The sequence below is a fragment of the Spermophilus citellus genome (genome assembly GCF_964194105.1).
Source record: "Spermophilus citellus genome assembly, chromosome: 6".
Classification (NCBI taxonomy): domain Eukaryota; kingdom Metazoa; phylum Chordata; class Mammalia; order Rodentia; family Sciuridae; genus Spermophilus; species Spermophilus citellus.
Window position 1 is genome coordinate 108,482,235 of NC_138187.1, and position 13,343 is coordinate 108,495,577.

General features: G+C 35.1%; 1 protein-coding gene across 2 annotated transcripts in view; it reads left to right on the forward strand.

The window, feature by feature from the left end:
- Positions 1–13,343, forward strand: part of DRC8 (dynein regulatory complex subunit 8) — a 136,452-nt gene that overhangs the window by 2,151 nt on the left and 120,958 nt on the right. The window lies entirely within an intron of this gene.

The following is a 13,343-nucleotide window of genomic DNA, read 5'->3' on the forward strand; positions in this document are numbered from 1 at the left end:
CTAATGCCATTTAGTAAGTTGGCCTATGTTTATTAATTTATCATTATTATTATTATTTTAATTTTTATGTGGTGTTAAGGCTCGAACCCAGTGCCTCCTGCATGCTAGGCAAGTGCTCCAGCCACTGGGCTATAGTCCCAGCCCTCTGGCCTATGTTTAATGCCCTTTGATTGGAAAGCATTCTGGTTAGCATTTTGGAGGATACAAAATGGGAAAAAAAATTGCATTAGCTCTCAAGAAGTGTGCCATCACTAAGGAAGACATATACAAATGGGAGCTAGTTAACTGTACTCAGTTGCCATTGTGCCAGGCAAGTTATATACCCTTGAAGTCTGTGGGCAGTCCTGGACATCTCTGGGAACTTACTGGAAATGACGAATCTCAGGCGCTGCCCTGATTTATTTGATCATTCTTAATTTTTGTATATCTCATGAAAGTTTGAGAAGCAGTATTATGTGGTATATCTTATCTATTTATTTATTTTGGGGCCTGGGGATTGAATCCAGGGGCTTTTTACCACTGAGCTACATCCTCAGTCCTTTTAAAATTTTAAAAATTTTGAGACAGGGTCTCCCTAAGTTTCTGATTGTCTCCTTAAGATGGTGAGGCAGACCTTAAACTTGTGATATTCAGCCTCCTGAGTTGCTGGGACTACATGCCTGTGCCACTTTACTTGGTTTATTTCATTAATTCTTAACAGTTTAATGAGTTAACTAAAATTGCATGAAGGGCATGAGGAAATAAAGGTATTTTGTTGGAGGATAAACTGGAGACTCACTTTAGTGATCAGCTCTTCATATGAATATAATTACTGTATTTGATTCTTACTTCAGAAGTAAGAATCACCTACCTGGGTATGGGTGGTGCACACCTGTAATCCTAGTGATTTGGGAGGCTGAGGCAGGAGGATCTCAAGTTGAAGGCTAGCCTCAGTGATTTAGCAAGGTCCTAAGCAATTTACACCCTGTTTCAAAAAAACTAAAAAGAGCTGAGGATGTAGGAGATATATGTAGCTCAGGGTTGAAGTGCCCCTGGGTTCCATCCCTAGTACCTAGCTAATTAATCAGAATTGATCAGATTTTTGGGGATTTACTCAAGCTAACTAAATTCATGAAAAACTGATGTGCAGAATAGAATGATTTATTAGGGTTGTTTTAGAGGTAGTTGATGTATTGATATATTGACCAAAAAGCTGGTTACAGAAGTGAATATATTGTTTTATGAGAGTTAAGCTTTGTGAGAGATTGGGTTGAACCCTAATGCAAAGAAAAGGTACCAACTCCAATTTTAGATCAAATTAAAGCAAGCTTTAAAGAGAGCTGATCAGTGACTGTCTCCCCTAACTTGAGCTAGAGACCAGCCCTCCAGCTCTGCAAGAATGAGATTTTATAGCACAAAAAGTTGCAAAGGGGGTGTCTTGAGAACTTACAAATAACAGGATTTTGACAAGCATAATACAAAGGCAGATAGTAGGTTAATAATCTACATGACATGATATTTCAAGGTAGGGAGAAAATTCAGATCCCAACATCAGAATTTATGAAGCGCCTCTGAGGTTTCAGAGCAGGTTGTTATCTGATCAGGGGGAGCTAGGCATGGGTGAGTTCAAGGCATGGGCAGGAATTCCAAACTAATTTAGAAATCTCAGTAATTTATAGTAAAACAGAAATTAACTTTTCATGGTTTTGTGATGAGATGGCTCCCAGTCTTAAAATGGAATTAGGCTCGGTTCATCAGTTGTTTATAGTTCAAAAGCTGCTTGAGGGACAGGGAATCACACACAAAAATAATAGTTTTGAAGGACATACGCATTACCCTGTCAGTCTCCAAAGGCCATTTCTGATCTGTCTCTTGCTAATAAGCATAATAAATACTTGTTGAGGACAGGTTATGGTTTAATCAAAGCCTTACTATTAATTTCCCCAAAACATTTTATACTTAAAAATATATAAAACCAGTTTTAGGCTTTAGTTCCTCTCCTCCTTACACCAGGCTCAACAAATGCTTTTTCACATTGCCAAGGTGTTCACTCACACTTCTTTAAAAACTACATGCCAGGAATGGTAGTACATACTTGTAACTCTGGATACTGAGGCAGGAGGATCACAAATTCGAGGCCAGCCTCTGCAATTTAGTGAGATCCTGTCTCAAAAAATAAAAAGGGCTGGAAATGTTAGTGAGTAGTAGAACACTCCAAGGTTAATCTCCACTCCAAGGTTAATCTCCAGTACCGCAAAACAAACAAAAACATCTACAAAAAAAAAAAAAAAAACCTCTTTGTAGAAATATATATATGTTGTAAATGATCCATCTTTAATCTTGAGATTTTTTAAAGTTGTAAAGGTGGAAAAATTTTCTGGGTAACATAATTTTTGGTTCCTTTGAACACTTGGGGATTAGCTTTGATACAAGGTTTTTTTTTTTTTTTTTTTTTTGATACAAGTTTTAAGAATATCCTAAACCCATCTCCGTGGTTCATGCCTGTAATCCCAGCGGTTTGGCAGGCTGAGACAGAAGGATTGCAAGTTCAAAGCTATCCTCGGCAATGGTGGGGTACTAAGCAACTCAGTGAGACCCTGTCTCTAAATAAAATACAAAATAGGGCTGGAGATGTGGCTCAGTGGTAGAGTGCCCCTGAGTTCAACCCTTGGTACCCCCCCAAAAAAATTTTTTCTTAGGATTATCTATTAGAGGACGCTATTGTGCTCAATTTAGAAAAGTTTTTTTTTGTAAGAGTATATGCATTGAAATTATTATGCTTATGTGTAGCATTTTTGTACTTTAACCCTGTATAATTTACTTTTTCCTAGATTAAAGATGTTACATAATAAGCTAAAAATTAAAGTTGAAAAAAGGTTAATTTTAAATCACTTAATTTCTTTTTTCTTTACTGAAAGAATATTTGATGGGCTAGGGATGTGGCTCAAGCCGTAGCGTGCTCATCTAGCATGCGTGAGGCACTGGGTTCGATTCTCAGCACCACATAAAAATAAAATGGAGATATTAAAAAAAATTTAAAAAAGAATATTTGAAATGAGATAGGACAAATTCTTTTTAAAGTTTCTGTGAAGTTTTTCTGAAGTTTCCCTAGCCAGAACATTTTTGTTTTTTCTTTCTTTTGTTTAAATGAAAAACCAATGCAATTGTTGAGTCTTTGGATCTTTAAACCTTATTTCTGTCTCTTAGAGAATTTTATGTAGGACTAGAAGGATCTTCTGTTTGTAATTAGTATCATGTTTTGTAATTAGAAACATGTCTAGGAAATAAACTATTTAGGTATGAAATTGTAACTTTTGGTAGGCCAGTGAGCTTTAGAAGGTGTATCAGTTTTTTGTTTTTTTTTTAATAAGCTTCAGATACTCAAAGCTTACTCTAGGATGTACTATTTTTGTTTGTACTAAAATATTCTTTGTTACTTTGCATGCTTTGATGACATCACATGGTAAAATACCTCCAGTTCAGTTATGAGGGAAGTTTTACTTGTTTTTTGATTCCTTGCATTATGCCACTCCTCTGAAAACATAGTATTTGGAAATCTAAATAGAAATGCACAAATTACCAGTTGCCATAGATAGTACAGATTGAAGTTTGTGGTATAGTCCAAAGGATGAGCTTTGAGCTAAGACTTGAATTTGAATTTCATCTTCCCTAAGCCTTAACTATCTGATCTTAGTGAAAGTGCTAAATCTAAGAAGCTTCAGGCTCCTCAGTGTAAAGTGGGGCTAATTATACCTATTTTATTATTATGGAAACAGTGTCTTCTTACTCATACTTATGTACCCAGGATCCACCACAATTCTTGGCATTAAAGGAATGCTGAGTGAAATAGGAAAAAAAAGTGCTTGGTACATTCTAGGGAGTTAGTGGTTATTTGTGTATGTTTGTCATGAAATCATTGGGTTTAGAAAAAATTTAAAGTTTAACCAGTTTTTGATAATACATGATGCATTTGTCATATTTTTGGACCATTTAATAAATTTTCTCCCTATTTTAGACTGACATAAACATCCAGGTGAAGGCTGGGGCTGTAGCTCAGTGGCATAGTGCTTGTCTAGCATGTGTGAGGCACTGGGTTTGATCCTTAGCACTGCATAAAAAAAAAATAATAACAAATAAAATAAAGGTGTTCTGTCTATCTACAATTATTTAAAAAAAAAAAAAGCAACATCCAGGTAAGTCTAAACAAAAAAGAAAACTGACTTACTGAAACCTAATTTACTTATTCTCATTCAGAATTTTAAAAAGAGAAAAATGCACTGAAATTTATATTAGTTTATAAATATTTTTGAAGAATATTCAAGATTTAAAAAATAAAATGAATGAGATACTACCTCATACCCATTAGGATGGCATCTATTAAAATATGTCTATCAAATCCTGTATTTGATATTATAAACATGTAGTTTGGGTTTTATAGCTATTATAATAAGTAATTTACTTTTTATTTTTTGGTGGTGTTGGGGATCAAACCCAGGACCTTGAGCATTCTAGACAAGTGCTTTACTATGGAGCCACATCCTGTAATTTTAGTTTTTAAATGCAGTCATATATTTGGGAGTCTAAAGACTTGGGGTGGAATTTGGACACTGCTTCTTTTTAGATTTTAGTTGAATGTGTCAATTTCTCTGAATTTCAGTTCAAAGCATTTCCAGTCTAATGAGGATGATGGGCAGTTAAGATAATACTGATACAATGATCTAATAAATGCTATGATATCTATATTTACATAGTGATTAGGCATTCTGGAAGAGTCACCTGATTCACACATATATCCTTTACATTAAAGCCCTCTTTTATTCCCTTTTGTAGTTAATTTTCTTCTATCTTCATTTTAACTTATAATTGTGTATGTGTGTTTGCTATTCCTTCTAGACTTTTTATGTTCCAGAACGATAGGGGTCATGCTTTATTTGCTCTTAATATTTAATATACCCAGGATGTGGCACATAGTAGCTCAGTAAGTATTTACCGAATGTTAAATAAGAGTTGGCTTCCTGAAAAAGGCAACTCTAAGTTTATCTTGAAGGGTTAATAACTCAGAGAACAAGAAGAGAAGAAAATTTCAGGAAGAGAAGAAATAATGAGCTTGAAGTCATGAAGATTAGTCTCAGTAATTATACGGGTATTTAATATGGCTAGAATTTTAGTTCAGTTAGGAGGAGATGTGTTAGCTTTCTCTTGGTATGATAAAGTACTTGAGAAAAACAACTTAAAAGAGGAAAGATTTATTTTAGCTCAAGAGTTTCAGAGGTTTCTGTCCATGGCACTGTTATTTCTAGACCTGTTAGGCAGAGCATCATGGCGAAGAGGGGCAGAGTGGTTCATTTCACTGTAGCCAGGAAACAGAATGAGAAAGAAGGGGCCAAGGACAAGTTATAGCCTTGAAGGGCACATCCCCAAGAACCTACTTTTTCCACCTCCTGAGTTTCTACCACCTCATGAGTTTCTACCACCTCCCAGTAGCCCATCAAATTATGAATCCATCAATGGCTTCATCTATTGATAAAATTTGAGCCCACATGATCCAATCATTTTCCAATGACCCCACCTCACCACTGCTGCATTGGGGACCAAGTCTTACAACACATGAACTTTTGGGGTTCATTTCTGATCCAATCATAATGGAGATGTGGTAGTGTTTTAAAATTTATTCTTTTTTTAAAATTTTTAAAGAGAATTTTTAATATTTATTTTTTAGTTCTCGGCGGACACAACATCTTTGTTGGTATGTGGTGCTGAGGATCGAACCCGGGCCGCACGCATACCAGGCGAGCGCGCTACCGCTTGAGCCACATCCCCAGCCCGGAAATTTATTCTTTTTTTGATATTTATTTTTTAGTTTTCGGTGGACACAACATCTTAGTTTTATTTTTATGTGGTGCCGAAGATTGAACCCAGTGCCTCACACATAAGAGGCAAGTGCTCTAACACTGAGCTACAGCCCCAGCCCTTAAATTTTTATTCTTACAGCATTGATGGGGCATTAATTTTTCATGAGACAATCATATTTGTTGTTTGGAAAAAGTCACTTGAGCAAGTGTTTAGAATGAATCAGAGTGGGACAAAATTAGAGTTCCAGTATTAGTCCAGAAAGATAAGATTTTGAACCCAGATAATGGAGGTCAGGGATGAAAAAAGGAGGAAGAGGCTAGAGAGACTTAATAGTTTTTGTAATAAGTTGGATATGAATGTTGAATCAAGTCAGAAGCAAAAATGTTTGGATAACACAAACGCAAGAGAATAAAGAGGAATAGTAGAGTGATATAAATAATGCTTGTAGTCTTGCACATGTTGAGTTTAGGTGCCTGTGGGACATCCAGGTTGAGATATAAAGTAGGTAGCAACGTGTGCTTGATACCTAAGTATCTATTGTATGAAATATGAGAAAAAAAGGTCTGTGCTGAATTGTTTGAATGTGTACAATAGTGGCAGTAACCATGGGAGTGGTTGAAAATGCCCTGAGAAAATGGGTAGAATGAAAAGATATTGACTGAAATGAGAAGGGACTAAGATTAAAAAAATGGGTAAAATTAATAACTGCTTTGAGGAAAAGAGTCATGGGAAAATGAGAAAATGAAATAATGAAAACCAAAGGTAAAAGAGAATTTCATACTCAAAAAATTTGGTGGGGGGAAAAGAAACTCCAGTAGGGGCTAGTGTTGTAGCTCAGTGGTAGAGCACTCACCTAGCACATGTGAGGCACTGGGTTCTATCATCAGCACTACATAAAAATAAATGAATAAAATAAAGGTATTGTGTCCATCTACAACTAACAAACAAACATACAAAACAAACAAAAAACCCCTCAATAGTTAACATTTATAGAGTGTTTACTGTAAAATAGATACTGGGGGGTGCTACATGTTTTCCATTTATTATGTCATTTAATCTAACACATCCATTTTGAAAGGTGCCTCTACTATCATCTTTTTACAAATGAGGGTAATAAGTTGGGTATGAATATTGAGTCAAGTCAAAGACAAGAATGACTCTTGAATTTCTTACTTGGGAACAGAGAAAGAATGGATAGACTAGGTGCAACTATCCTACAACCAAAGAAAATAAAGTGTAAGTTAGTAGAGGAATCAGAAAGATAAAGCAGACTTCTAGTTTCAGCTGCAACAGGTAAGAGCTTGGGAGTTATCACTCCTGTTACTGCTGGAGCCATAAACTGGAAGAAACTTTTTTATTTATTTATTTATTTTTTGTGGTGCTGGAAATCAAACCCAGGGCTTTATACATGCTAGGCAAGTGCTCTACCATTTTGCTGTATCCCCAGCCCAGCATTTAGTAATTTTGACAAACTGTTAGAGCACAAGTATAGGCTTCTTTGGGAATGAGAAACTCCTGGAGGCCTCCAGTATCTTAGGCAGTCTCCCTCATACTTTCACCTCAATCTTAGGCAATCTCCCTCATTCTTTCAGGGTATCATCATGAAGAGGCAAGAAAGAACACCTTGTTGTTTAGAGGGAGAAGGAAAGCACAAATTTTGAAAAATGCTTAAGAAAATTCTCTATAGCAATGGTCTACTCAAAATACTTTACCAGAGTTTTAGCCTATCTAACAACATTTAGCCAGTTCCAGTGCCCACTATCCTTCCTGTCACAGCTAAGAGGATGGGAAGAAGCTGAAAAAACACTTGTGAGGGTCACAGTGCGGGACATGGCTCCACTAGAAGGTGAGATTTAATCATAAAATTACCACCGCATCAACAATAATATAATACAACAGTAGTGGATTACAGCTGAGAGACTTACAAGGTGTAGACTCTATTTAAGGAGGGGTTGCAGGGAAACTCAAAGATAACAGACAAAAACAAGGGCACTAGAGGAATCTAGCTCTGACAGCTACAGAAAACTTTAAACACAGTCTTACTGCTTAGACTGATGTAAAGCCTCACACTAATGGCTATTTATCTCAGTTCTTCTTACTTGATGCATCATATCATGTCTGACTTCCAACAAAAAATTACAAGGCATGGGGCTGGGGTTGTGGCTCAGTGGTAGAGCAATTGCCTAGCATGTGTGAGGCACTGGGTTCTATCCTCAGCAGCACATAAAAATAAATAAATAAATAAAGGTATTGTATCCTTTTACAACTAAAATAAAAAAATTACAAGGCATGTTAACAGGCAAGAAAAACAACCTGAAGACTCTCATATGTGATACATATTTTGTAATCATTAGGGAATTTACAGAACTATTGTTGGTATGTTAAGGAGTGTAATAGAAAAAGTAGACAACATGGAAGAATACAGGGGCTGTGTACATAGATTCTAATAAAGAAAAATAAATGTTAGCAATTAAAAGCGTAATGGTAAATGTAATGTAATGGAGAATGGTTTTGTTGACCTGTCAGTAAACTCAACGTTACTGAGGAAAGAATTACTGAATTACTTAAGCATGTACTAGTAGAAAAATTGACAGACTGAAATGCAAAGAGAACAAAACAAAACAAACCTAAAACCAAAACAAAATCTGAGTATCTAAGAACCATGGGGGCAATTTCAAAAGATGTGAAATACATGTACTTTGAATACCAGAAAGAAAAGAAAGAAGTTAGCAGAAGAAATGTTTGAAAGAAATGATGTCTAAGAATTTTCCCACAGTGCTGCAAATTGGCACAACCACTATGGAAAGCAGTATGGAGATTCCTCAGAAAACTTGTAATGGAGCCACCATTTGACCCAGCTATCCCACTTCTAGGTTTATACCCAAAGGACTTAAAATCAGCATACTACAGTAATGCAGCCATATCAATGTTTATTGCAGCTCAATTCACATAGCTAAACTATGGAACCAACCTAGATGTCCTTCAATGGATGAATGTTTAAAGAAAATGTGATATATATATTCAATGGAATATTACTCAGTTTTAAAGAAGAATGAAATTATGGCACTTGCCAGTAAATGGATGGAGTTGGAGACTATCATGCTAAGCAAAATAAGCCAATCCCCCAAAACCAAAGGCTGAATGTTTTCTTTACTATGCAGATGCTAATTCACAATAAGTTGGGTGGGGCACTAGAGAAGAACAGTTATCTTAGATTAGGTAGAGGGAAGTAAAGGGAGGGGAGGGGTGGAGATGTGGGGATAGGAAGGATAGTAGAATGGAATAGACATCATTACTTTATGTATATATATGACTGCATGACCAATGTGATTCTACAACATGTACACTCAGAAAAATGAGAAATTATATCCCATCTATGTATATCAAAGTGCATTAATGCATCCTATTATCATGTATAACTAAAACAAATAAAAAAATTTAAAAAAATAGAAAAAAGAAGAATTTTCCCACAGTAAATGACAGACATCAAACCAAAGATCCAAAAAACTGACAGGACACCAGGCAGGATTAATACCAAAACATCTAGCTGGGTGCAGTGGGGCATGCCTGTAATCCTAGCAACTCAGAAGGCGGAGACATGAGAATGGCAAGTTCTAGGCCAGCCTTAGCAACTTGGTGAGACCCTGTCTCAAAGTAAAAAAAAAAAAAAAGGGCTGGAGATGTGGCTCAGTGGTTAAGTGCCCCTGGGTTCAATCCCCAGACCTGTCCCCCACCAAAAAAAAAAAAAAAACAACAACAACAAAAAAAAAAACTATATAAGCTTATATTCAAACTAAAGACAAAAAATCTTGTAAGAAACCAGTGTATAAAACATCTTCATGGAGAAGCAAGAGGATTAGAGGTTTGAGGAGATCATAAATTTGTAGAACAAGTGTAACAATTACAGCTGATTTCTTGGCAAACCAGGAGAGAGAGGAATGAAATATTTAAGGTATTGAAGAATAGGTAAAGCAGTTTTTCAAAGATCCCATACTACTAAATGTTTGTGAAGCATGGGTTCTCATTTAAATTAATGCTCTTAATCCTCTGTGACACCATACTGCAAAGTCAAATGAAAATTTATAAGAGGAAGAAAAGAAAATTGACCCACAATCTCATTATCTGGTACTTCTCAAACTTCTGTATGCATCAGAATTACCTGGAGAGCTTGTTCAGATTTCTGGGCTCCCCCACCAGTTTTTTTTTTTAAAGTATTTTTTTCAATTGTCAATGGACTTTATTTTTTTTTAATATGCAGTGCTGAGAATTTAATCCAGTGCCTCACACATAGGAGGCAAGCACTCTACCAATGAGCCACAACCCCAGCACCCCCACCAGTTATTGAACAAAAGTAGATCTGGAATCTACTTTTGGCAAACCAGGAGAGACAGGAATGAAATATTTAAGGTATTGAAGAATAGGTAAATTCTCAGATAGGAATTTGAGAATTTGCATTTCTAACAAGTTACTACAAGATGAAGATACTGTTTAAAAACATTGATTTGGAATCTAGAGTAAATTTGGCTATTCCTTTCAGGCTTTTCCTAGGCAGATTTTTATTTTATAGACTTGAGATTATATTAAAAATAATTTTATTTCCAGCTTTTTAAATTTACTGTTATAGATATCTTTTTGTGTCCTAAGTTTTAAGAACTTGTATGATAGCTGAATTCATTATATTTATGAACTGTAATTTATTTAAGGTTTCCCTTATTGTTGAATATTTAGATTGTTTCCCAATTTTGTTATAAATAATCCTGCAATTAATGTTATACAAATATCTTTTGACCCAGCTTTGATCCATATTATCTGCCCACTTTGGAAAAATGATTACATTTAACATTATTTCTTTTGGTTATGAAGAATAATCTAAGTTCTCTGAGTATCTTGTTATGATCCTTTTATACTGATTATATTAATGCCTTTCTAATTTTTTTATTAAAGATTACCAATCAGATTACCAATCAGAACTTATGATCAGAGTAAAATACATATTTGCTTATTGTCCATCTATCCTCTTACAGTGGAAAGTCCATGAGGCCACAGGCATTGTTTCATTTATTGCCCAAATCCATGAAATTTAGAAAACGTATAGGATAATCGGTATAAGTGTTAAATCAATGAAAAAGTCAGGAGTAAAACATTGAGTAAAGAAAATTAATGTCACTCTGCACTGTCTTATTGTGAGTGATGTATTTTTCTGTTAATCTTCTAAAAATATTGAAACTAGCTCAGTGTTACTCCCATTAAATTTGCACATGCACTAGATTGGAAATCACATACTTAACTCAACCTTATTATTTAAAAAACTAGAATGGCACTTACACTTCAACGTAGTGGTTGGGCACACATTTATGTTTACCTTTCCTGAAACTCCACTAAAATGACAGTAAAGGAATATAAAAGGCATAGGACAAAGAGAATAAGAGAAGATAATTGTAGTTTCTAAATAGACATTAAGAGAGAAGGTAATACATTGCTAAATGGACAGATGAAAGGCAACTAACCTAGCAGAACTAAAGAGAATATATAAAAGTCTGTAGTGGAAGGAGCCAAAAAACCAAACCAGTTTGAACTGTGAAAACTCTTCAAGGCCCCACCTTAGAGGCAGCAGCCAGCTCTAAAGGCATGCATGTGGTCAGGCTAAATATAGGAGGTTTGGATGAAAGTCCAAATAGGTAACATCTTAGTTAAAAACGATGTTAACTAAGGCAAGAAGTTAACATCTCTCATCCCCTGGATAACTAGGTGACCACTCCCCTTTCATTTTTGCAGAAGACTGGAAGTGCTGTTATTATGATTATTACTATCTTTGAAGTGGTAGCTGGCATATTATTAAAATTTGCTTGAAATTCAGTATTATCACATAGAGGAAGTATTCTGAGTAGGTCCCAAAGTAATAAAGATGAAAAATGGCCGTGTATCTAACTGATATCCGAAAAATGGAGGTTTTGAAATTCTCTTCAGATCTTCATTAGTAATGAGGAAGAGGAGTTATGTACCTCTTGGCTAGTTGATTTGAAATGGCAAATAAAATATAAAATGATTTTAAACATTAAAACTCTCAAAAGAAAAGTAAAAAGGAATTCAGATATTAAGAACTTCAGGTGAAATCATTAAGTAAAATGAAATTTCATAGGAAACTGTGCCTTATAATGAAATGAGTAAAAAAAAAAATGGTCTAGGATTTGACTACAATTTCAATGACTTTCATCCATTATACTTGAGGCTTTTCACTTCCATGGTCAAACCTTGGATACTGCCATCATCTAGAATTGTACCACCTCTGAAATCTTAAATTCAGATATGCTTTTCTCAGACTATAGCCTTATTCAACATTAATCATTTAATAATATAAACTTTGTGAAATAGTTTATAGTTTATAGAAAAATTGTGAGTATTGTTCAGAGAATTCCCATATTCCCATTATCCACGTTCATTAATTTTAACATTTTTGTCATATTTGCTTTTATATTCTATGTACCTTCCTACCTACATATCTATAATTTTTTTCCTTGAACTATTTGAGAGTTTGTTACATATAGTCATTCCACTTTGTCTCTTAACATTTAGATATACTTGTGGGCGTGGTGGCATGTGGCTATAATCCCAGCTGCTTGGGAGGCTGAGCCAGGTGGATGGCAAGTTCAAGACTAGCCTTGGCAATTTAGCAAGACCCTGACTTAAAAAATGTAAAGAAAGGCCTGGGGATGTGGCACAATGGTAAAGTGCCACTGGGTTCAATTCCCAGTACCAGAACAAAATAAAACAAAAAATGAAAAAACAAAACAAAAACCCCACCCCCCCTAAAAAAAAGTTTGGGTGTATATTTCCTAAGAACAAATATAGTTAGTCTCTTATGTAATCCCTATGAATTTTAGCACAGATAATATATTTTAATTGAATTCTACTGTTTACATTTTAATTTTGTCAATTATCCCAATTGTTAATAACGCCTTTTATAGCATATCCCCATAGTACAGGTTTCAGTCCAGAATTGCATATTGCATTTAGTTGTCATGTCTCTTTTCTCTCATTTAATCTAGAGCAGTATCTTTGTTTTTCTTTGTCACGGCATCGATCAACATTGATTCAGAAAGAATTATCATCTGTACAAGTTTATGATCTCCTCAAACCTCTAATCCTCTCTATTCTCCATGAATTGCCAACTTCTTTTATTATATGGCAGAGAAAATATAAGCCATAAAATATAGACTCCTTCAATTTCTTGACATGTACATATTTGTCTGCTTCTACTGGATGATTTTGCCAAAAGTCTTTTAACTGGTTTAGTTGTTTTCATTTATCATGTTGAAAATCTGGCTATCTAGTTATGAATTCTCTACCTAAAACCCTCTAATGTCTTCTTATTCTGTCTGTGTGGTTTCTCTTTCTTTCCAGGTTTTTCCGCCTAGTCATGTGTTTGGTAGCAACATGCATGCATTCTATACTTAATCACAGGGAACAAATTTTTTGTTGGTCTCATAAGGAATGTAGTATCCTGTGCACAT